Source organism: Lissotriton vulgaris, chromosome 1_1 (genome assembly GCF_964263255.1).
Source record: "Lissotriton vulgaris chromosome 1_1, aLisVul1.2, whole genome shotgun sequence".
Classification (NCBI taxonomy): Eukaryota; Metazoa; Chordata; class Amphibia; order Caudata; family Salamandridae; genus Lissotriton; species Lissotriton vulgaris.
In genome coordinates this window covers 232,910,405-232,929,876 of record NC_141685.1, presented here as the reverse complement: position 1 = coordinate 232,929,876, position 19,472 = coordinate 232,910,405, and the positions used below count along the sequence as shown (strand labels likewise).

Sequence of the window (19,472 nt, the reverse complement as noted above, 5' to 3'; positions counted from 1 at the left end):
TTTGAATTCTTATGCAATCTCAAAATGAAGTTCTCACAACTTCCATTTTCATTTTCTCTTATTTTTTTTGACACTCTGTCCTCTGAAGGATGTATAAATCTGGCTTTCCTTGCAAAACAAGAGTAGAGGAATATCCAGGATTTGATTTTCTTCACAAAAAGGGACTGGTCTGCATACTGTCTTAAGGAGAGATCTCGGCTAGCTCAGTAGGTAGAGCATGAGACTCTTAATCTCAGGGTCGTGGGTTGGAGCCCCACGTTGGGCGAAAACGAGTAATTTTTGCCTGAATATTGCATTGACTCTCATAATATGGAGATTAATCTTGCATTAGACATGCAATAACTCCCAAAAATTGTCCAGGAATGGATTTCCTTCATAAAAAATGATTAGTCTGCACACCATCTTGAAGTGGGAGCCCGGCTAGCTCAGTCGGTAGAGCATGAGACTCTTAATCTCAGGGTCGTGGGTTCGAGCCCCACGTTGGGCGAAAATGAGTAATTTTTGCTGGATTATTGCATTGACTCTCATAATCTGGAGAATATTCTTGCATTAGACATGCAATAACTATCAAAAATGGTATCTCCCTTGGTTTCTCATTGGTGGGAAATTTAACTTCAAGATTAGCTAGGGTATGAGTCTAGATGAACACACCGCAATATCACTCATATTCGAGTAGTAAACAGGCCAACCTGAACTGTAAAACATCCCATAAGTGGAGGTAAGGCATAAGTTAGGAGTCAACTTAACACTGTTATGGGCAATTGGACTTCAAATAAAGTGTGGAAGGCAGTAAGGTTACTTTTTTCATGTTATGCAGATTAAACACACAGGGGAATTAGCTCAAATGGTAGAGCGCTCGCTTAGCATGCGAGAGGTAGCGGGATCGGTGCCCGCATTCTCCATTTTAAAATTTGCATACATTTTATTTTTAACTTGTCATTGCCAAGGTCATTGCAGAGTAAGAACAGAAAAATCACAGATGGCTTTCAAATATGGTCTCATTATAACAACTAAAGTGGTTTAATCAAAAGGGTTCAGGTATTCTTTAGCACGTGAGAGGAATTTGAATTCTTATGCAATCTTAACATGAAGTTCTCACAACTTCCATTTTCATTTTCTCTTATTTTATTTGACACTCTGTCTCCTAAAGGATGTATAAATCTGGCTTTCCTTGCAAAACAAGAGTAGAGGAATATCCAGGATTTCATTTTCTTCACAAAAAGTGATTGGTCTGCATACTGTCTTAAGGAGGGACCCCGGCAAGCTCAGTCAGTAGAGCATGAGACTCTTAAGCTCAGGGTCGTGAGTTCGAGCCCCACGTTGGGCGAAAAAGAAAAAATTTTGCCTGAATATTTCATTGACTCTCATAATATGGAGATTAATCTTGCATTAGACATGCAATAACTCCCAAAAATTGTCCAGGAATGGATTTCCTTCATAAAAAATGATTAGTCTGCATACCATCTTGAAGTGGGAGCCCGGCTAGCTCAGTCGGTAGAGCATGAGACTCTTAATCTCAGGGTTGTGGGTTCGAGCCCCACGTTGGGCGAAAATGAGTAATTTTTGCTGGACTCTCATAATCTGGTGATTATTCTTGCATTAGACATGCAATAACTATCAAAAATGGTATCTCCCTTGGTTTCTCATTGGTGGGAAATTTAACTTCAAGATTAGGTAGGGTATGAGTCTAGATGAACACACCACAATATCACTCATATTCGAGTAGTAAACAGGCCAACCTGAACTGTAAAACATCCCATAAGTGGAGGTAAGGCATAAGTTAGGAGTGAACTGAACACTGTTATGGGCAATTGGACTTCAAATAAAGTGTGGAAGGCAGTGAGGTTACTTTTTTCATGTTATGCAGATTAAACACACAGGGGAATTAGCTCAAATGGTAGAGCGCTCGCTTAGCATGCGAGGGTAGCGGGATCGATGCCCGCATTCTACATTATAAAATTTGCATACATTTTATTTTTAACTTGTCATTGCCAAGGTCATTGCAGAGTAAGAACAGAAAAATCACAGATGGCTTTCAAATATGGTCTCATTATAACAACTAAAGTGGTTTAATCAAAAGGGTTCAGGTATTCTTTAGCATGTGAGAGGAATTTGAATTCTTATGCAATCTCAAAATGAAGTTCTCACAACTTCCATTTTCATTTTCTCTTATTGTTTTTGACACTCTGTCCTCTGAAGGATGTATAAATCTGGCTTTCCTTGCAAAACAAGAGTAGAGGAATATCCAGGATTTGATTTTCTTCACAAAAAGGGATTGGTCTGCATACTGTCTTAAGGAGGGAGCCCGGCTAGCTCAGTCGGTAGAGCATGAGACTCTTAATCTTAGGGTCGTGGGTTCGAGCCCCACGTTGGGCGAGAACAAGTAATTTTTGCCTGAATATTGCATTGACTCTCATAATATGGAGATTAATCTTGCATTAGACATGCAATAACTCCCAAAAATTGTCCAGGAATGGATTTCCTTCATAAAAAATGATTAGTCTGCATACCATCTTGAAGTGGGAGCCCGGCTAGCTCAGTCGGTAGAGCATGAGACTCTTAATCTCAGGGTCGTGGGTTCGAGCCCCACGTTGGGCGAAAATGAGTAATTTTTGCTGGATTATTGCATTGACTCTCATAATCTGGTGAATATTTTTGCATTAGACATGCAATAACTATCAAAAATGGTATCTCCCTTGGTTTCTCATTGGTGGGAAATTTAACTTCAAGATTAGGTAGGGTATGAGTCTAGATGAACACTCCGCAATATCACTCATATTCGAGTAGTAAACAGGCCAACCTGAACTGTAAAACATCCCATAAGTGGAGGTAAGGCATAAGTTAGGAGTGAACTTAACACTCTTATGGGCAAATGGACTTCACATAAAGTGTGGAAGGCAGTAAGGTTACTTTTTTCATGTTATGCAGATTAAACACACAGGGGAATTAGCTCAAATGGTAGAGCGCTCGCTTAGCATGCGAGAGGTAGCGGGATCGATGCCCGCATTCTCCATTATAAAATTTGCATACATTTTATTTTTAACTTGTCATTGCCAAGGTCATTGCAGAGTAAGAACAGAAAAATCACAGATGGCTTTCAAATATGGTCTCATTATAACAACTAAAGTGGTTTAATCAAAAGGGTTCAGGTATTCTTTAGCATGTGAGAGGAATTTGAATTCTTATGCAATCTCAAAATGAAGTTCTCACAAATTCCATTTTCATTTTCTCTTATTTTTTTTGACACTCTGTCCTCTGAAGGATGTACAAATCTGGCTTTCCTTGCAAAACAAGAGTAGAGGAATATCCAGGATTTGATTTTCTTCACAAAAAGTGATTGGTCTGCATACTGTCTTAAGAAGGGACCCCGGCTAGCTAAGTCGGTAGAGCATGAGACTCTTAATCTCAGGGTCGTGGGTTCGAGCCCCACGTTGGGTGAAAAAGAGTAATTTTTGCCTGAATATTGCTTTGACTCTCATAATATGGAGATTAATCTTGCATTAGACATGCAATAACTCCCAAAAATTGTCCAGGAATGGATTTCCTTCATAAAAAATGATTAGTCTGCATACCATCTTGAAGTGGGAGCCCGGCTAGCTCAGTCGGTAGAGCATGAGACTCTTAATCTGAGGGTCGTGGGTTCGAGCCCCATGTTGGGCGAAAATGAGTAATTTTTGCTGGATTATTGCATTGACTCTCATAATCTGGTGAATATTCTTGCATTAGACATGCAATAACTATCAAAAATGGTATCTCCCTTGGTTTCTCATTGGTGGGAAATTTAACTTCAAGATTAGGTAGGGTATGAGTCTAGATGAACACTCCGCAATATCACTCATATTCGAGTAGTAAACAGGCCAACCTGAACTGTAAAACATCCCATAAGTGGAGGTAAGGCATAAGTTAGGAGTGAACTTAACACTCTTATGGGCAAATGGACTTCACATAAAGTGTGGAAGGCAGTAAGGTTACTTTTTTCATGTTATGCAGATTAAACACACAGGGGAATTAGCTCAAATGGTAGAGCGCTCGCTTAGCATGCGAGAGGTAGCGGGATCGATGCCCGCATTCTCCATTATAAAAGTTGCATACATTTTATTTTTAACTTGTCATTGCCAAGGTCATTGCAGAGTAAGAACAGAAAAATCACAGATGGCTTTCAAATATGGTCTCATTATAACAACTAAAGTGGTTTAATCAAAAGGGTTCAGGTATTCTTTAGCATGTGAGAGGAATTTGAATTCTTATGCAATCTCAAAATGAAGTTCTCACAACTTCCATTTTCATTTTCTCTTATTTTTTTGACACTCTGTCCTCTGAAGGATGTATAAATCTGGCTTTCCTTGCAAAACAAGAGTAGAGGAATATCCAAGATTTGATTTTCTTCACAAAAAGGGATTGGTCTGCATACTGCTTTAAGGAGAGAACCCGGCTAGCTCAGTAGGTAGAGCATGAGACTCTTAATCTCAGGGTCGTGGGTTCGAGCCCCACGTTGGGCGAAAACGAGTAATTTTTGCCTGAATATTGCATTGACTCTCATAATATGGAGATTAATCTTGCATTAGACATGCAATAACTCCCAAAAATTGTCCAGGAATGGATTTCCTTCATAAAAAATGATTAGTCTGCATACCATCTTGAAGTGGGAGCCCGGCTAGCTCAGTCGGTAGAGCATGAGACTCTTAATCTCAGGGTTGTGGGTTCGAGCCCCACGTTGGGCGAAAATGAGTAATTTTGCTGGACTCTCATAATCTGGTGATTATTCTTGCATTAGACATGCAATAACTATCAAAAATGGTATCTCCCTTGGTTTCTCATTGGTGGGAAATTTAACTTCAAGATTAGGTAGGGTATGAGTCTAGATGAACACACCACAATATCACTCATATTCGAGTAGTAAACAGGCCAACCTGAACTGTAAAACATCCCATAAGTGGAGGTAAGGCATAAGTTAGGAGTGAACTGAACACTGTTATGGGTAATTGGACTTCAAATAAAGTGTGGAAGGCAGTGAGGTTACTTTTTTCATGTTATGCAGATTAAAAACACAGGGGAATTAGCTCAAATGGTAGAGCGCTCGCTTAGCATGGGAGAGGTAGCGGGATCGATGCCCGCATTCTCCATTTTAAAATTTGCATACATTTTATTTTTAACTTGTCATTGCCAAGGTCATTGCAGAGTAAGAACAGAAAAATCACAGATGGCTTTCAAATATGGTCTCATTATAACAACTAAAGTGGTTTAATCAAAAGGGTTCAGGTATTCTTTAGCACGTGAGAGGAATTTGAATTCTTATGCAATCTTAACATGAAGTTCTCACAACTTCCATTTTCATTTTCTCTTATTTTATTTGACACTCTGTCCCCTAAAGGATGTATAAATCTGGCTTTCCTTGCAAAACAAGAGTAGAGGAATATCCAGGATTTCATTTTCTTCACAAAAAGTGATTGGTCTGCATACTGTCTTAAGGAGGGACCCCGGCAAGCTCAGTCGGTAGAGCATGAGACTCTTAATCTCAGGGTCGTGGGTTCGAGCCCCACGTTGGGCGAAAACAAGTAATTTTTGCCTGAATATTGCATTGACTCTCATAATATGGAGATTAATCTTGCATTAGACATGCAATAACTCCCAAAAATTGTCCAGGAATGGATTTCCTTCATAAAAAAATGATTAGTCTGCATACCATCTTGAAGTGGGAGCCCGGCTAGCTCAGTCGGTAGAGCATGAGACTCTTAATCTCAGGGTCGTGGGTTCGAGCCCCACGTTGGGCGAAAACGAGTAATTTTTTGCTGGATTATTGCATTGACTCTCATAATCTGGTGAATATTCTTGCATTAGACATGCAATAACTATCAAAAATGGTATCTCCCTTGGTTTCTCATTGGTGGGAAATTTAACTTCAAGATTAGCTAGGGTATGAGTCTAGATGAACACACCGCAATATCACTCATATTCGAGTAGTAAACAGGCCAACCTGAACTGTAAAACATCCCATAAGTGGAGGTAAGTCATAAGTTAGGAGTGAACTGAACACTGTTATGGGCAATTGGACATCAAATAAAGTGTGGAAGGCAGTGAGGTTACTTTTTTCATGTTATGCAGATTAAACACACAGGGGAATTAGCTCAAATGGTAGAGCGCTCGCTTAGCATGCGAGGGTAGCGGGATCGATGCCCGCATTCTACATTATAAAATTTGCATACATTTTATTTTTAACTTGTCATTGCCAAGGTCATTGCATAGTAAGAACAGAAAAATCACAGATGGCTTTCAAATATGGTCTCATTATAACAACTAAAGTGGTTTAATCAAAAGGGTTCAGGTATTCTTTAGCATGTGAGAGGAATTTGAATTCTTATGCAATCTCAAAATGAAGTTCTCACAACTTCCATTTTCATTTTCTCTTATTTTTTTTGACACTCTGTCCTCTGAAGGATGTATAAATCTGGCTTTCCTTGCAAAACAAGAGTAGAGGAATATCAAGGATTTGATTTTCTTCACAAAAAGGGATTGGTCTGCATACTGTCTTAAGGAGGGAGCCCGGCTAGCTCAGTCGGTAGAGCATGAGACTCTTAATCTCAGGGTCGTGGGTTCGAGCCCCACGTTGGGCGAAAATGAGTAATTTTTGCTGGATTATTGCATTGACTCTCATAATCTGGAGAATATTCTTGCATTAGACATGCAATAACTATCAAAAATGGTATCTCCCTTGGTTTCTCATTGGTGGGAAATTTAACTTCAAGATTAGCTAGGGTATGAGTCTAGATGAACACACCGCAATATCACTCATATTCGAGTAGTAAACAGGCCAACCTGAACTGTAAAACATCCCATAAGTGGAGGTAAGACATAAGTTAGGAGTCAACTTAACACTGTTATGGGCGATTGGACTTCAAATAAAGTGTGGAAGGCAGTAAGGTTACTTTTTTCATGTTATGCAGATTAAACACACAGGGGAATTAGCTCAAATGGTAGAGCGCTCGCTTAGCATGCGAGAGGTAGCGGGATCGGTGCCCGCATTCTCCATTTTAAAATTTGCATACATTTTATTTTTAACTTGTCATTGCCAAGGTCATTGCAGAGTAAGAACAGAAAAATCACAGATGGCTTTCAAATATGGTCTCATTATAACAACTAAAATGGTTTAATCAAAAGGGTTCAGGTATTCTTTAGCACGTGAGAGGAATTTGAATTCTTATGCAATCTTAACATGAAGTTCTCACAACTTCCATTTTCATTTTCTCTTATTTTATTTGACACTCTGTCTCCTAAAGGATGTATAAATCTGGCTTTCCTTGCAAAACAAGAGTAGAGGAATATCCAGGATTTCATTTTCTTCACAAAAAGTGATTGGTCTGCATACTGTCTTAAGGAGGGACCCCGGCAAGCTCAGTCAGTAGAGCATGAGACTCTTAAGCTCAGGGTCGTGAGTTCGAGCCCCACGTTGGGCGAAAAAGAAAGAATTTTGCCTGAATATTTCATTGACTCTCATAATATGGAGATTAATCTTGCATTAGACATGCAATAACTCCCAAAAATTGTCCAGGAATGGATTTCCTTCATAAAAAATGATTAGTCTGCATACCATCTTGAAGTGGGAGCCCGGCTAGCTCAGTCGGTAGAGCATGAGACTCTTAATCTCAGGGTCGTGGGTTCGAGCCCCACGTTGGGCGAAAATGAGTAATTTTTGCTGGACTCTCATAATCTGGTGATTATTCTTGCATTAGACATGCAATAACTATCAAAAATGGTATCTCCCTTGGTTTCTCATTGGTGGGAAATTTAACTTCAAGATTAGGTAGGGTATGAGTCTAGATGAACACACCACAATATCACTCATATTCGAGTAGTAAACAGGCCAACCTGAACTGTAAAACATCCCATAAGTGGAGGTAAGGCATAAGTTAGGAGTGAACTGAACACTATTATGGGTAATTGGACTTCAAATAAAGTGTGGAAGGCAGTGAGGTTACTTTTTTCATGTTATGCAGATTAAACACACAGGGGAATTAGCTCAAATGGTAGAGCGCTCGCTTAGCATGCGAGAGGTAGCGGGATCGATGCCCGCATTCTCCATTTTAAAATTTGCATACATTTTATTTTTAACTTGTCATTGCCAAGGTCATTGCAGAGTAAGAACAGAAAAATCACAGATGGCTTTCAAATATGGTCTCATTATAACAACTAAAGTGGTTTAATCAAAAGGGTTAAGGTATTCTTTAGCACGTGAGAGGAATTTGAATTCTTATGCAATCTTAACATGAAGTTCTCACAACTTCCATTTTCATTTTCTCTTATTTTATTTGACACTCTGTCCCCTAAAGGATGTATAAATCTGGCTTTCCTTGCAAAACAAGAGTAGAGGAATATCCAGGATTTCATTTTCTTCACAAAAAGTGATTGGTCTGCATACTGTCTTAAGGAGGGACCCCGGCAAGCTCAGTCGGTAGAGCATGAGACTCTTAAGCTCAGGGTCGTGAGTTCGAGCCCCACGTTGGGCGAAAAAGAAAAAATTTTGCCTGAATATTTCATTGACTCTCATAATATGGAGATTAATCTTGCATTAGACATGCAATAACTCCCAAAAATTGTCCAGGAATGGATTTCCTTCATAAAAAATGATTAGTCTGCATACCATCTTGAAGTGGGAGCCCGGCTAGCTCAGTCGGTAGAGCATGAGACTCTTAATCTCAGGGTCGTGGGTTCGAGCCCCACGTTGGGCGAAAATGAGTAATTTTTGCTGGATTATTGCATTGACTCTCATAATCTGGTGAATATTCTTGCATTAGACATGCAATAACTATCAAAAATGGTATCTCCCTTGGTTTCTCATTGGTGGGAAATTTAACTTCAAGATTAGGTAGGGTATGAGTCTAGATGAACACTCCGCAATATCACTCATATTCGAGTAGTAAACAGACCAACCTGAACTGTAAAACATCCCATAAGTGGAGGTAAGGCATAAGTTAGGAGTGAACTTAACACTCTTATGGGCAAATGGACTTCACATAAAGTGTGGAAGGCAGTAAGGTTACTTTTTTCATGTTATGCAGATTAAACACACAGGGGAATTAGCTCAAATGGTAGAGCGCTCGCTTAGCATGCGAGAGGTAGCGGGATCGATGCCCGCATTCTCCATTATAAAATTTGCATACATTTTATTTTTAACTTGTCATTGCCAAGGTCATTGCAGAGTAAGAACAGAAAAATCACAGATGGCTTTCAAATATGGTCTCATTATAACAACTAAAGTGGTTTAATCAAAAGGGTTCAGGTATTCTTTAGCATGTGAGAGGAATTTGAATTCTTATGCAATCTCAAAATGAAGTTCTCACAACTTCCATTTTCATTTTCTCTTATTTTTTTTGACACTCTGTCCTCTGAAGGATGTATAAATCTGGCTTTCCTTGCAAAACAAGAGTAGAGGAATATCCAGGATTTGATTTTCTTCACAAAAAGGGACTGGTCTGCATACTGTCTTAAGGAGAGATCTCGGCTAGCTCAGTAGGTAGAGCATGAGACTCTTAATCTCAGGGTCGTGGGTTGGAGCCCCACGTTGGGCGAAAACGAGTAATTTTTGCCTGAATATTGCATTGACTCTCATAATATGGAGATTAATCTTGCATTAGACATGCAATAACTCCCAAAAATTGTCCAGGAATGGATTTCCTTCATAAAAAATGATTAGTCTGCACACCATCTTGAAGTGGGAGCCCGGCTAGCTCAGTCGGTAGAGCATGAGACTCTTAATCTCAGGGTCGTGGGTTCGAGCCCCACGTTGGGCGAAAATGAGTAATTTTTGCTGGATTATTGCATTGACTCTCATAATCTGGAGAATATTCTTGCATTAGACATGCAATAACTATCAAAAATGGTATCTCCCTTGGTTTCTCATTGGTGGGAAATTTAACTTCAAGATTAGCTAGGGTATGAGTCTAGATGAACACACCGCAATATCACTCATATTCGAGTAGTAAACAGGCCAACCTGAACTGTAAAACATCCCATAAGTGGAGGTAAGGCATAAGTTAGGAGTCAACTTAACACTGTTATGGGCAATTGGACTTCAAATAAAGTGTGGAAGGCAGTAAGGTTACTTTTTTCATGTTATGCAGATTAAACACACAGGGGAATTAGCTCAAATGGTAGAGCGCTCGCTTAGCATGCGAGAGGTAGCGGGATCGGTGCCCGCATTCTCCATTTTAAAATTTGCATACATTTTATTTTTAACTTGTCATTGCCAAGGTCATTGCAGAGTAAGAACAGAAAAATCACAGATGGCTTTCAAATATGGTCTCATTATAACAACTAAAGTGGTTTAATCAAAAGGGTTCAGGTATTCTTTAGCACGTGAGAGGAATTTGAATTCTTATGCAATCTTAACATGAAGTTCTCACAACTTCCATTTTCATTTTCTCTTATTTTATTTGACACTCTGTCTCCTAAAGGATGTATAAATCTGGCTTTCCTTGCAAAACAAGAGTAGAGGAATATCCAGGATTTCATTTTCTTCACAAAAAGTGATTGGTCTGCATACTGTCTTAAGGAGGGACCCCGGCAAGCTCAGTCAGTAGAGCATGAGACTCTTAAGCTCAGGGTCGTGAGTTCGAGCCCCACGTTGGGCGAAAAAGAAAAAATTTTGCCTGAATATTTCATTGACTCTCATAATATGGAGATTAATCTTGCATTAGACATGCAATAACTCCCAAAAATTGTCCAGGAATGGATTTCCTTCATAAAAAATGATTAGTCTGCATACCATCTTGAAGTGGGAGCCCGGCTAGCTCAGTCGGTAGAGCATGAGACTCTTAATCTCAGGGTTGTGGGTTCGAGCCCCACGTTGGGCGAAAATGAGTAATTTTTGCTGGACTCTCATAATCTGGTGATTATTCTTGCATTAGACATGCAATAACTATCAAAAATGGTATCTCCCTTGGTTTCTCATTGGTGGGAAATTTAACTTCAAGATTAGGTAGGGTATGAGTCTAGATGAACACACCACAATATCACTCATATTCGAGTAGTAAACAGGCCAACCTGAACTGTAAAACATCCCATAAGTGGAGGTAAGGCATAAGTTAGGAGTGAACTGAACACTGTTATGGGCAATTGGACTTCAAATAAAGTGTGGAAGGCAGTGAGGTTACTTTTTTCATGTTATGCAGATTAAACACACAGGGGAATTAGCTCAAATGGTAGAGCGCTCGCTTAGCATGCGAGGGTAGCGGGATCGATGCCCGCATTCTACATTATAAAATTTGCATACATTTTATTTTTAACTTGTCATTGCCAAGGTCATTGCAGAGTAAGAACAGAAAAATCACAGATGGCTTTCAAATATGGTCTCATTATAACAACTAAAGTGGTTTAATCAAAAGGGTTCAGGTATTCTTTAGCATGTGAGAGGAATTTGAATTCTTATGCAATCTCAAAATGAAGTTCTCACAACTTCCATTTTCATTTTCTCTTATTGTTTTTGACACTCTGTCCTCTGAAGGATGTATAAATCTGGCTTTCCTTGCAAAACAAGAGTAGAGGAATATCCAGGATTTGATTTTCTTCACAAAAAGGGATTGGTCTGCATACTGTCTTAAGGAGGGAGCCCGGCTAGCTCAGTCGGTAGAGCATGAGACTCTTAATCTTAGGGTCGTGGGTTCGAGCCCCACGTTGGGCGAGAACAAGTAATTTTTGCCTGAATATTGCATTGACTCTCATAATATGGAGATTAATCTTGCATTAGACATGCAATAACTCCCAAAAATTGTCCAGGAATGGATTTCCTTCATAAAAAATGATTAGTCTGCATACCATCTTGAAGTGGGAGCCCGGCTAGCTCAGTCGGTAGAGCATGAGACTCTTAATCTCAGGGTCGTGGGTTCGAGCCCCACGTTGGGCGAAAATGAGTAATTTTTGCTGGATTATTGCATTGACTCTCATAATCTGGTGAATATTTTTGCATTAGACATGCAATAACTATCAAAAATGGTATCTCCCTTGGTTTCTCATTGGTGGGAAATTTAACTTCAAGATTAGGTAGGGTATGAGTCTAGATGAACACTCCGCAATATCACTCATATTCGAGTAGTAAACAGGCCAACCTGAACTGTAAAACATCCCATAAGTGGAGGTAAGGCATAAGTTAGGAGTGAACTTAACACTCTTATGGGCAAATGGACTTCACATAAAGTGTGGAAGGCAGTAAGGTTACTTTTTTCATGTTATGCAGATTAAACACACAGGGGAATTAGCTCAAATGGTAGAGCGCTCGCTTAGCATGCGAGAGGTAGCGGGATCGATGCCCGCATTCTCCATTATAAAATTTGCATACATTTTATTTTTAACTTGTCATTGCCAAGGTCATTGCAGAGTAAGAACAGAAAAATCACAGATGGCTTTCAAATATGGTCTCATTATAACAACTAAAGTGGTTTAATCAAAAGGGTTCAGGTATTCTTTAGCATGTGAGAGGAATTTGAATTCTTATGCAATCTCAAAATGAAGTTCTCACAAATTCCATTTTCATTTTCTCTTATTTTTTTTGACACTCTGTCCTCTGAAGGATGTACAAATCTGGCTTTCCTTGCAAAACAAGAGTAGAGGAATATCCAGGATTTGATTTTCTTCACAAAAAGTGATTGGTCTGCATACTGTCTTAAGAAGGGACCCCGGCTAGCTAAGTCGGTAGAGCATGAGACTCTTAATCTCAGGGTCGTGGGTTCGAGCCCCACGTTGGGTGAAAAAGAGTAATTTTTGCCTGAATATTGCTTTGACCCTCATAATATGGAGATTAATCTTGCATTAGACATGCAATAACTCCCAAAAATTGTCCAGGAATGGATTTCCTTCATAAAAAATGATTAGTCTGCATACCATCTTGAAGTGGGAGCCCGGCTAGCTCAGTCGGTAGAGCATGAGACTCTTAATCTGAGGGTCGTGGGTTCGAGCCCCATGTTGGGCGAAAATGAGTAATTTTTGCTGGATTATTGCATTGACTCTCATAATCTGGTGAATATTCTTGCATTAGACATGCAATAACTATCAAAAATGGTATCTCCCTTGGTTTCTCATTGGTGGGAAATTTAACTTCAAGATTAGGTAGGGTATGAGTCTAGATGAACACTCCGCAATATCACTCATATTCGAGTAGTAAACAGGCCAACCTGAACTGTAAAACATCCCATAAGTGGAGGTAAGGCATAAGTTAGGAGTGAACTTAACACTCTTATGGGCAAATGGACTTCACATAAAGTGTGGAAGGCAGTAAGGTTACTTTTTTCATGTTATGCAGATTAAACACACAGGGGAATTAGCTCAAATGGTAGAGCGCTCGCTTAGCATGCGAGAGGTAGCGGGATCGATGCCCGCATTCTCCATTATAAAAGTTGCATACATTTTATTTTTAACTTGTCATTGCCAAGGTCATTGCAGAGTAAGAACAGAAAAATCACAGATGGCTTTCAAATATGGTCTCATTATAACAACTAAAGTGGTTTAATCAAAAGGGTTCAGGTATTCTTTAGCATGTGAGAGGAATTTGAATTCTTATGCAATCTCAAAATGAAGTTCTCACAACTTCCATTTTCATTTTCTCTTATTTTTTTGACACTCTGTCCTCTGAAGGATGTATAAATCTGGCTTTCCTTGCAAAACAAGAGTAGAGGAATATCCAAGATTTGATTTTCTTCACAAAAAGGGATTGGTCTGCATACTGCTTTAAGGAGAGAACCCGGCTAGCTCAGTAGGTAGAGCATGAGACTCTTAATCTCAGGGTCGTGGGTTCGAGCCCCACGTTGGGCGAAAACGAGTAATTTTTGCCTGAATATTGCATTGACTCTCATAATATGGAGATTAATCTTGCATTAGACATGCAATAACTCCCAAAAATTGTCCAGGAATGGATTTCCTTCATAAAAAATGATTAGTCTGCATACCATCTTGAAGTGGGAGCCCGGCTAGCTCAGTCGGTAGAGCATGAGACTCTTAATCTCAGGGTTGTGGGTTCGAGCCCCACGTTGGGCGAAAATGAGTAATTTTGCTGGACTCTCATAATCTGGTGATTATTCTTGCATTAGACATGCAATAACTATCAAAAATGGTATCTCCCTTGGTTTCTCATTGGTGGGAAATTTAACTTCAAGATTAGGTAGGGTATGAGTCTAGATGAACACACCACAATATCACTCATATTCGAGTAGTAAACAGGCCAACCTGAACTGTAAAACATCCCATAAGTGGAGGTAAGGCATAAGTTAGGAGTGAACTGAACACTGTTATGGGTAATTGGACTTCAAATAAAGTGTGGAAGGCAGTGAGGTTACTTTTTTCATGTTATGCAGATTAAAAACACAGGGGAATTAGCTCAAATGGTAGAGCGCTCGCTTAGCATGGGAGAGGTAGCGGGATCGATGCCCGCATTCTCCATTTTAAAATTTGCATACATTTTATTTTTAACTTGTCATTGCCAAGGTCATTGCAGAGTAAGAACAGAAAAATCACAGATGGCTTTCAAATATGGTCTCATTATAACAACTAAAGTGGTTTAATCAAAAGGGTTCAGGTATTCTTTAGCACGTGAGAGGAATTTGAATTCTTATGCAATCTTAACATGAAGTTCTCACAACTTCCATTTTCATTTTCTCTTATTTTATTTGACACTCTGTCCCCTAAAGGATGTATAAATCTGGCTTTCCTTGCAAAACAAGAGTAGAGGAATATCCAGGATTTCATTTTCTTCACAAAAAGTGATTGGTCTGCATACTGTCTTAAGGAGGGACCCCGGCAAGCTCAGTCGGTAGAGCATGAGACTCTTAATCTCAGGGTCGTGGGTTCGAGCCCCACGTTGGGCGAAAACAAGTAATTTTTGCCTGAATATTGCATTGACTCTCATAATATGGAGATTAATCTTGCATTAGACATGCAATAACTCCCAAAAATTGTCCAGGAATGGATTTCCTTCATAAAAAAATGATTAGTCTGCATACCATCTTGAAGTGGGAGCCCGGCTAGCTCAGTCGGTAGAGCATGAGACTCTTAATCTCAGGGTCGTGGGTTCGAGCCCCACGTTGGGCGAAAATGAGTAATTTTTGCTGGACTCTCATAATCTGGTGATTATTCTTGCATTAGACATGCAATAACTATCAAAAATGGTATCTCCCTTGGTTTCTCATTGGTGGGAAATTTAACTTCAAGATTAGGTAGGGTATGAGTCTAGATGAACACACCACAATATCACTCATATTCGAGTAGTAAACAGGCCAACCTGAACTGTAAAACATCCCATAAGTGGAGGTAAGGCAAAAGTTAGGAGTGAACTGAACACTGTTATGGGCAATTGGACTTCAAATAAAGTGTGGAAGGCAGTGAGGTTACTTTTTTCATGTTATGCAGATTAAACACACAGGGGAATTAGCTCAAATGGTAGAGCGCTCGCTTAGCATGCGAGGGTAGCGGGATCGATGCCCGCATTCTACATTATAAAATTTGCATACATTTTATTTTTAACTTGTCATTGCCAAGGTCATTGCAGAGTAAGAACAGAAAAATCACAGATGGCTTTCAAATATGGTCTCATTATAACAACTAAAGTGGTTTAATGAAAAGGGTTCAGGTATTCTTTAGCATGTGAGAGGAATTTGAATTCTTATGCAATCTCAAAATGAAGTTCTCACAACTTCCATTTTCATTTTCTCTTATTGTTTTTGACACTCTGTCCTCTGAAGGATGTATAAATCTGGCTTTCCTTGCAAAACAAGAGTAGAGGAATATCCAGGATTTGATTTTCTTCACAAAAAGGGATTGGTCTGCATACTGTCTTAAGGAGGGAGCCCGGCTAGCTCAGTCGGTACAGCATGAGACTCTTAATCTTAGGGTCGTGGGTTCGAGCCCCTCGTTGGGCGAGAACAAGTAATTTTTGCCTGAATATTGCATTGACTCTCATAATATGGAGATTAGACATGCAATAACTCCCAAAAATTGTCCAGGAATGGATTTCCTTCATAAAAAATGATTAGTCTGCATACCATCTTGAAGTGGGAGCCCGGCTAGCTCAGTCGGTAGAGCATGAGACTCTTAATCTCAGGGTCGTGGGTTCGAGCCCCACGTTGGGCGAAAATGAGTAATTTTTGCTGGATTATTGCATTGACTCTCATAATCTGGTGAATATTCTTGCATTAGACATGCAATAACTATCAAAAATGGAATCTCTCTTGGTTTCTCATTGGTGGGAAATTTAACTTCAAGATTAGGTAGGGTATGAGTCTAGATGAACACACCACAATATCACTCATATTCGAGTAGTAAACAGGCCAACCTGAACTGTAAAACATCCCATAAGTGGAGGTAAGGCATAAGTTAGGAGTGAACTGAACACTGTTATGGGTAATTGGACTTCAAATAAAGTGTGGAAGGCAGTGAGGTTACTTTTTTCATGTTATGCAGATTAAACACACAGGGGAATTAGCTCAAATGGTAGAGCGCTCGCTTAGCATGCGAGAGGTAGCGGGATCGATGCCCGCATTCTCCATTTTAAAATTTGCATACATTTTATTTTTAACTTGTCATTGCCAAGGTCATTGCAGAGTAAGAACAGAAAAATCACAGATGGCTTTCAAATATGGTCTCATTATAACAACTAAAGTGGTTTAATCAAAAGGGTTCAGGTATTCTTTAGCACGTGAGAGGAATTTGAATTCTTATGCAATCTTAACATGAAGTTCTCACAACTTCCATTTTCATTTTCTCTTATTTTATTTGACACTCTGTCCCCTAAAGGATGTATAAATCTGGCTTTCCTTGCAAAACAAGAGTAGAGGAATATCCAGGATTTCATTTTCTTCACAAAAAGTGATTGGTCTGCATACTGTCTTAAGGAGGGACCCCGGCAAGCTCAGTCGGTAGAGCATGAGACTCTTAAGCTCAGGGTCGTGAGTTCGAGCCCCACGTTGGGCGAAAAAGAAAAAATTTTGCCTGAATATTTCATTGACTCTCATAATATGGAGATTAATCTTGCATTAGACATGCAATAACTCCCAAAAATTGTCCAGGAATGGATTTCCTTCATAAAAAATGATTAGTCTGCATACCATCTTGAAGTGGGAGCCCGGCTAGCTCAGTCGGTAGAGCATGAGACTCTTAATCTCAGGGTCGTGGGTTCGAGCCCCACGTTGGGCGAAAATGAGTAATTTTTGCTGGATTATTGCATTGACTCTCATAATCTGGTGAATATTCTTGCATTAGACATGCAATAACTATCAAAAATGGTATCTCCCTTGGTTTCTCATTGGTTGGAAATTTAACTTCAAGATTAGGTAGGGTATGAGTCTAGATGAACACTCCGCAATATCACTCATATTCGAGTAGTAAACAGGCCAACCTGAACTGTAAAACATCCCATAAGTGGAGGTAAGGCATAAGTTAGGAGTGAACTTAACACTCTTATGGGCAAATGGACTTCACATAAAGTGTGGAAGGCAGTAAGGTTACTTTTTTCATGTTATGCAGATTAAACACACAGGGGAATTAGCTCAAATGGTAGAGCGCTCGCTTAGCATGCGAGAGGTAGCGGGATCGATGCCCGCATTCTCCATTATAAAATTTGCATACATTTTATTTTTAACTTGTCATTGCCAAGGTCATTGCAGAGTAAGAACAGAAAAATCACAGATGGCTTTCAAATATGGTCTCATTATAACAACTAAAGTGGTTTAATCAAAAGGGTTCAGGTATTCTTTAGCATGTGAGAGGAATTTGAATTCTTATGCAATCTCAAAATGAAGTTCTCACAACTTCCGTTTTCATTTTCTCTTATTTTTTTTGACATTCTGTCCTCTGAAGGATGTATAAATCTGGCTTTCCTTGCAAAACAAGAGTAGAGGAATATCCAGGATTTGATTTTCTTCACAAAAAGGGATTGGTCTGCATACTGTCTTAAGGAGGGAGCCCGGCTAGCTCAGTCGGTAGAGCATGAGACTCTTAATCTCAGGGTCGTGGGTTTGAGCCCCACGTTGGGCGAAAACAAGTAATTTTTGCCTGAATATTGCATTGACTCTCATAATATGGAGATTAATCTTGCATTAGACATGCAATAACTCCCAAAAATTGTCCAGGAATGGATTTCCTTCATAAAAAATGATTAGTCTGCATACCATCTTGAAGTGGGAGCCCGGCTAGCTCAGTCGGTAGAGCATGAGACTCTTAATCTCAGGGTCGTGGGTTCGAGCCCCACGTTGGGCGAAAATGAGTAATTTTTGCTGGATTATTGCATTGACTCTCATAATCTGGTGATTATTCTTGCATTAGACATGCAATAACTATCAAAAATTGTATCTCCCTTGGTTTCTCATTGGTGGGAAATTTAACTTCAAGATTAGGTAGGGTATGAGTCTAGATGAACACACCACAATATCACTCATATTCGAGTAGTAAACAGGCCAACCTGAACTGTAAAACATCCCATAAGTGGAGGTAAGGCATAAGTTAGGAGTGAACTGAACACTGTTATGGGCAATTGGACTTCAAATAAAGTGTGGAAGGCAGTGAGGTTACTTTTTTCATGTTATGCAGATTAAACACACAGGGGAATTAGCTCAAATGGTAGAGCGCTCGCTTAGCATGCGAGAGGTAGCGGGATCGATGCCCGCATTCTCCATTATAAAATTTGCATACATTTTATTTTTAACTTGTCATTGCCAAGGTCATTGCAGAGTAAGAACAGAAAAATCACAGATGGCTTTCAAATATGGTCTCATTATAACAACTAAAGTGGTTTCATCAAAAGGGTTCAGGTATTCTTTAGCATGTGAGAGGAATTTGAATTCTTATGCAATCTCAAAATGAAGTTCTCACAACTTCCGTTTTCATTTTCTCTTATTTTTTTTTGACACTCTGTCCTCTGAAGGATGTATAAATCTGGCTTTCCTTGCAAAACAAGAGTAGAGGAATATCCAGGATTTGATTTTCTTCACAAAAAGGGATTGGTCTGCATACTGTCTTAAGGAGGGAACCCGGCTAGCTCAGTTGGTAGAGCATGAGACTCTTAATCTCAGGGTCGTGGGTTCGAGCCCCACGTTGGGCCAAAATGAGTAATTTTTCCTGGATTATTGCATTGACTCTCATAATCTGGTGAATATTCTTGCATTAGACATGCAATAACTATCAAAAATGGTATCTCCCTTGGTTTCTCATTGGTGGGAAATTTAACTTCAAGATTAGCTAGGGTATGAGTCTAGATGAACACACCGCAATATCACTCATATTCGAGTAGTAAACAGGCCAACCTGAACTGTAAAACATCCCATAAGTGGAGGAAAGGCATAAGTTAGGAGTCAACTTAACACTGTTATGGGCAATTGGACTTCAAATAAAGGGTGGAAGGCAGTAAGGTTACTTTTTTCAAGTTATGCAGATTAAACACACAGGGGAATTAGCTCAAATGGTAGAGCGCTCGCTTAGCATGCGAGAGGTAGCGGCATCGA

The 19,472-nt window shown here is 39.5% G+C and overlaps 21 non-coding genes across 21 annotated transcripts; all 21 read left to right on the top strand.

Annotated features, from left to right (window-relative positions):
* The first annotated feature begins 414 nt into the window (after nucleotides 1–414).
* TRNAK-CUU (transfer RNA lysine (anticodon CUU)) lies at nucleotides 415–487 on the top strand. Its single transcript has one exon. It is a non-coding gene; the product is annotated as a tRNA-Lys (tRNA).
* Nucleotides 488–2,525: 2,038 nt separating this feature from the next.
* On the top strand, nucleotides 2,526–2,598 carry TRNAK-CUU (transfer RNA lysine (anticodon CUU)). The gene has a single exon. It is a non-coding gene; the product is annotated as a tRNA-Lys (tRNA).
* Nucleotides 2,599–2,940: 342 nt separating this feature from the next.
* Nucleotides 2,941–3,013, top strand: TRNAA-AGC (transfer RNA alanine (anticodon AGC)). Its single transcript has one exon. It is a non-coding gene; the product is annotated as a tRNA-Ala (tRNA).
* Nucleotides 3,014–4,002: 989 nt separating this feature from the next.
* On the top strand, nucleotides 4,003–4,075 carry TRNAA-AGC (transfer RNA alanine (anticodon AGC)). The gene has a single exon. It is a non-coding gene; the product is annotated as a tRNA-Ala (tRNA).
* A 1,623-nt stretch (nucleotides 4,076–5,698) lies between these two features.
* Nucleotides 5,699–5,771, top strand: TRNAK-CUU (transfer RNA lysine (anticodon CUU)). Its single transcript has one exon. It is a non-coding gene; the product is annotated as a tRNA-Lys (tRNA).
* A 767-nt stretch (nucleotides 5,772–6,538) lies between these two features.
* Nucleotides 6,539–6,611, top strand: TRNAK-CUU (transfer RNA lysine (anticodon CUU)). Its single transcript has one exon. It is a non-coding gene; the product is annotated as a tRNA-Lys (tRNA).
* Nucleotides 6,612–7,600: 989 nt separating this feature from the next.
* Nucleotides 7,601–7,673, top strand: TRNAK-CUU (transfer RNA lysine (anticodon CUU)). The gene has a single exon. It is a non-coding gene; the product is annotated as a tRNA-Lys (tRNA).
* A 330-nt stretch (nucleotides 7,674–8,003) lies between these two features.
* Nucleotides 8,004–8,076, top strand: TRNAA-AGC (transfer RNA alanine (anticodon AGC)). Its single transcript has one exon. It is a non-coding gene; the product is annotated as a tRNA-Ala (tRNA).
* Nucleotides 8,077–8,650: 574 nt separating this feature from the next.
* On the top strand, nucleotides 8,651–8,723 carry TRNAK-CUU (transfer RNA lysine (anticodon CUU)). Its single transcript has one exon. It is a non-coding gene; the product is annotated as a tRNA-Lys (tRNA).
* Nucleotides 8,724–9,065: 342 nt separating this feature from the next.
* TRNAA-AGC (transfer RNA alanine (anticodon AGC)) lies at nucleotides 9,066–9,138 on the top strand. Its single transcript has one exon. It is a non-coding gene; the product is annotated as a tRNA-Ala (tRNA).
* A 574-nt stretch (nucleotides 9,139–9,712) lies between these two features.
* Nucleotides 9,713–9,785, top strand: TRNAK-CUU (transfer RNA lysine (anticodon CUU)). The gene has a single exon. It is a non-coding gene; the product is annotated as a tRNA-Lys (tRNA).
* Nucleotides 9,786–11,823: 2,038 nt separating this feature from the next.
* Nucleotides 11,824–11,896, top strand: TRNAK-CUU (transfer RNA lysine (anticodon CUU)). Its single transcript has one exon. It is a non-coding gene; the product is annotated as a tRNA-Lys (tRNA).
* Nucleotides 11,897–12,238: 342 nt separating this feature from the next.
* TRNAA-AGC (transfer RNA alanine (anticodon AGC)) lies at nucleotides 12,239–12,311 on the top strand. Its single transcript has one exon. It is a non-coding gene; the product is annotated as a tRNA-Ala (tRNA).
* A 989-nt stretch (nucleotides 12,312–13,300) lies between these two features.
* TRNAA-AGC (transfer RNA alanine (anticodon AGC)) lies at nucleotides 13,301–13,373 on the top strand. Its single transcript has one exon. It is a non-coding gene; the product is annotated as a tRNA-Ala (tRNA).
* Nucleotides 13,374–14,996: 1,623 nt separating this feature from the next.
* TRNAK-CUU (transfer RNA lysine (anticodon CUU)) lies at nucleotides 14,997–15,069 on the top strand. The gene has a single exon. It is a non-coding gene; the product is annotated as a tRNA-Lys (tRNA).
* Nucleotides 15,070–16,034: 965 nt separating this feature from the next.
* TRNAK-CUU (transfer RNA lysine (anticodon CUU)) lies at nucleotides 16,035–16,107 on the top strand. Its single transcript has one exon. It is a non-coding gene; the product is annotated as a tRNA-Lys (tRNA).
* Nucleotides 16,108–16,449: 342 nt separating this feature from the next.
* TRNAA-AGC (transfer RNA alanine (anticodon AGC)) lies at nucleotides 16,450–16,522 on the top strand. The gene has a single exon. It is a non-coding gene; the product is annotated as a tRNA-Ala (tRNA).
* A 574-nt stretch (nucleotides 16,523–17,096) lies between these two features.
* Nucleotides 17,097–17,169, top strand: TRNAK-CUU (transfer RNA lysine (anticodon CUU)). The gene has a single exon. It is a non-coding gene; the product is annotated as a tRNA-Lys (tRNA).
* Nucleotides 17,170–17,511: 342 nt separating this feature from the next.
* Nucleotides 17,512–17,584, top strand: TRNAA-AGC (transfer RNA alanine (anticodon AGC)). The gene has a single exon. It is a non-coding gene; the product is annotated as a tRNA-Ala (tRNA).
* A 574-nt stretch (nucleotides 17,585–18,158) lies between these two features.
* TRNAK-CUU (transfer RNA lysine (anticodon CUU)) lies at nucleotides 18,159–18,231 on the top strand. Its single transcript has one exon. It is a non-coding gene; the product is annotated as a tRNA-Lys (tRNA).
* A 342-nt stretch (nucleotides 18,232–18,573) lies between these two features.
* Nucleotides 18,574–18,646, top strand: TRNAA-AGC (transfer RNA alanine (anticodon AGC)). The gene has a single exon. It is a non-coding gene; the product is annotated as a tRNA-Ala (tRNA).
* The last annotated feature ends 826 nt before the right edge of the window (nucleotides 18,647–19,472 follow it).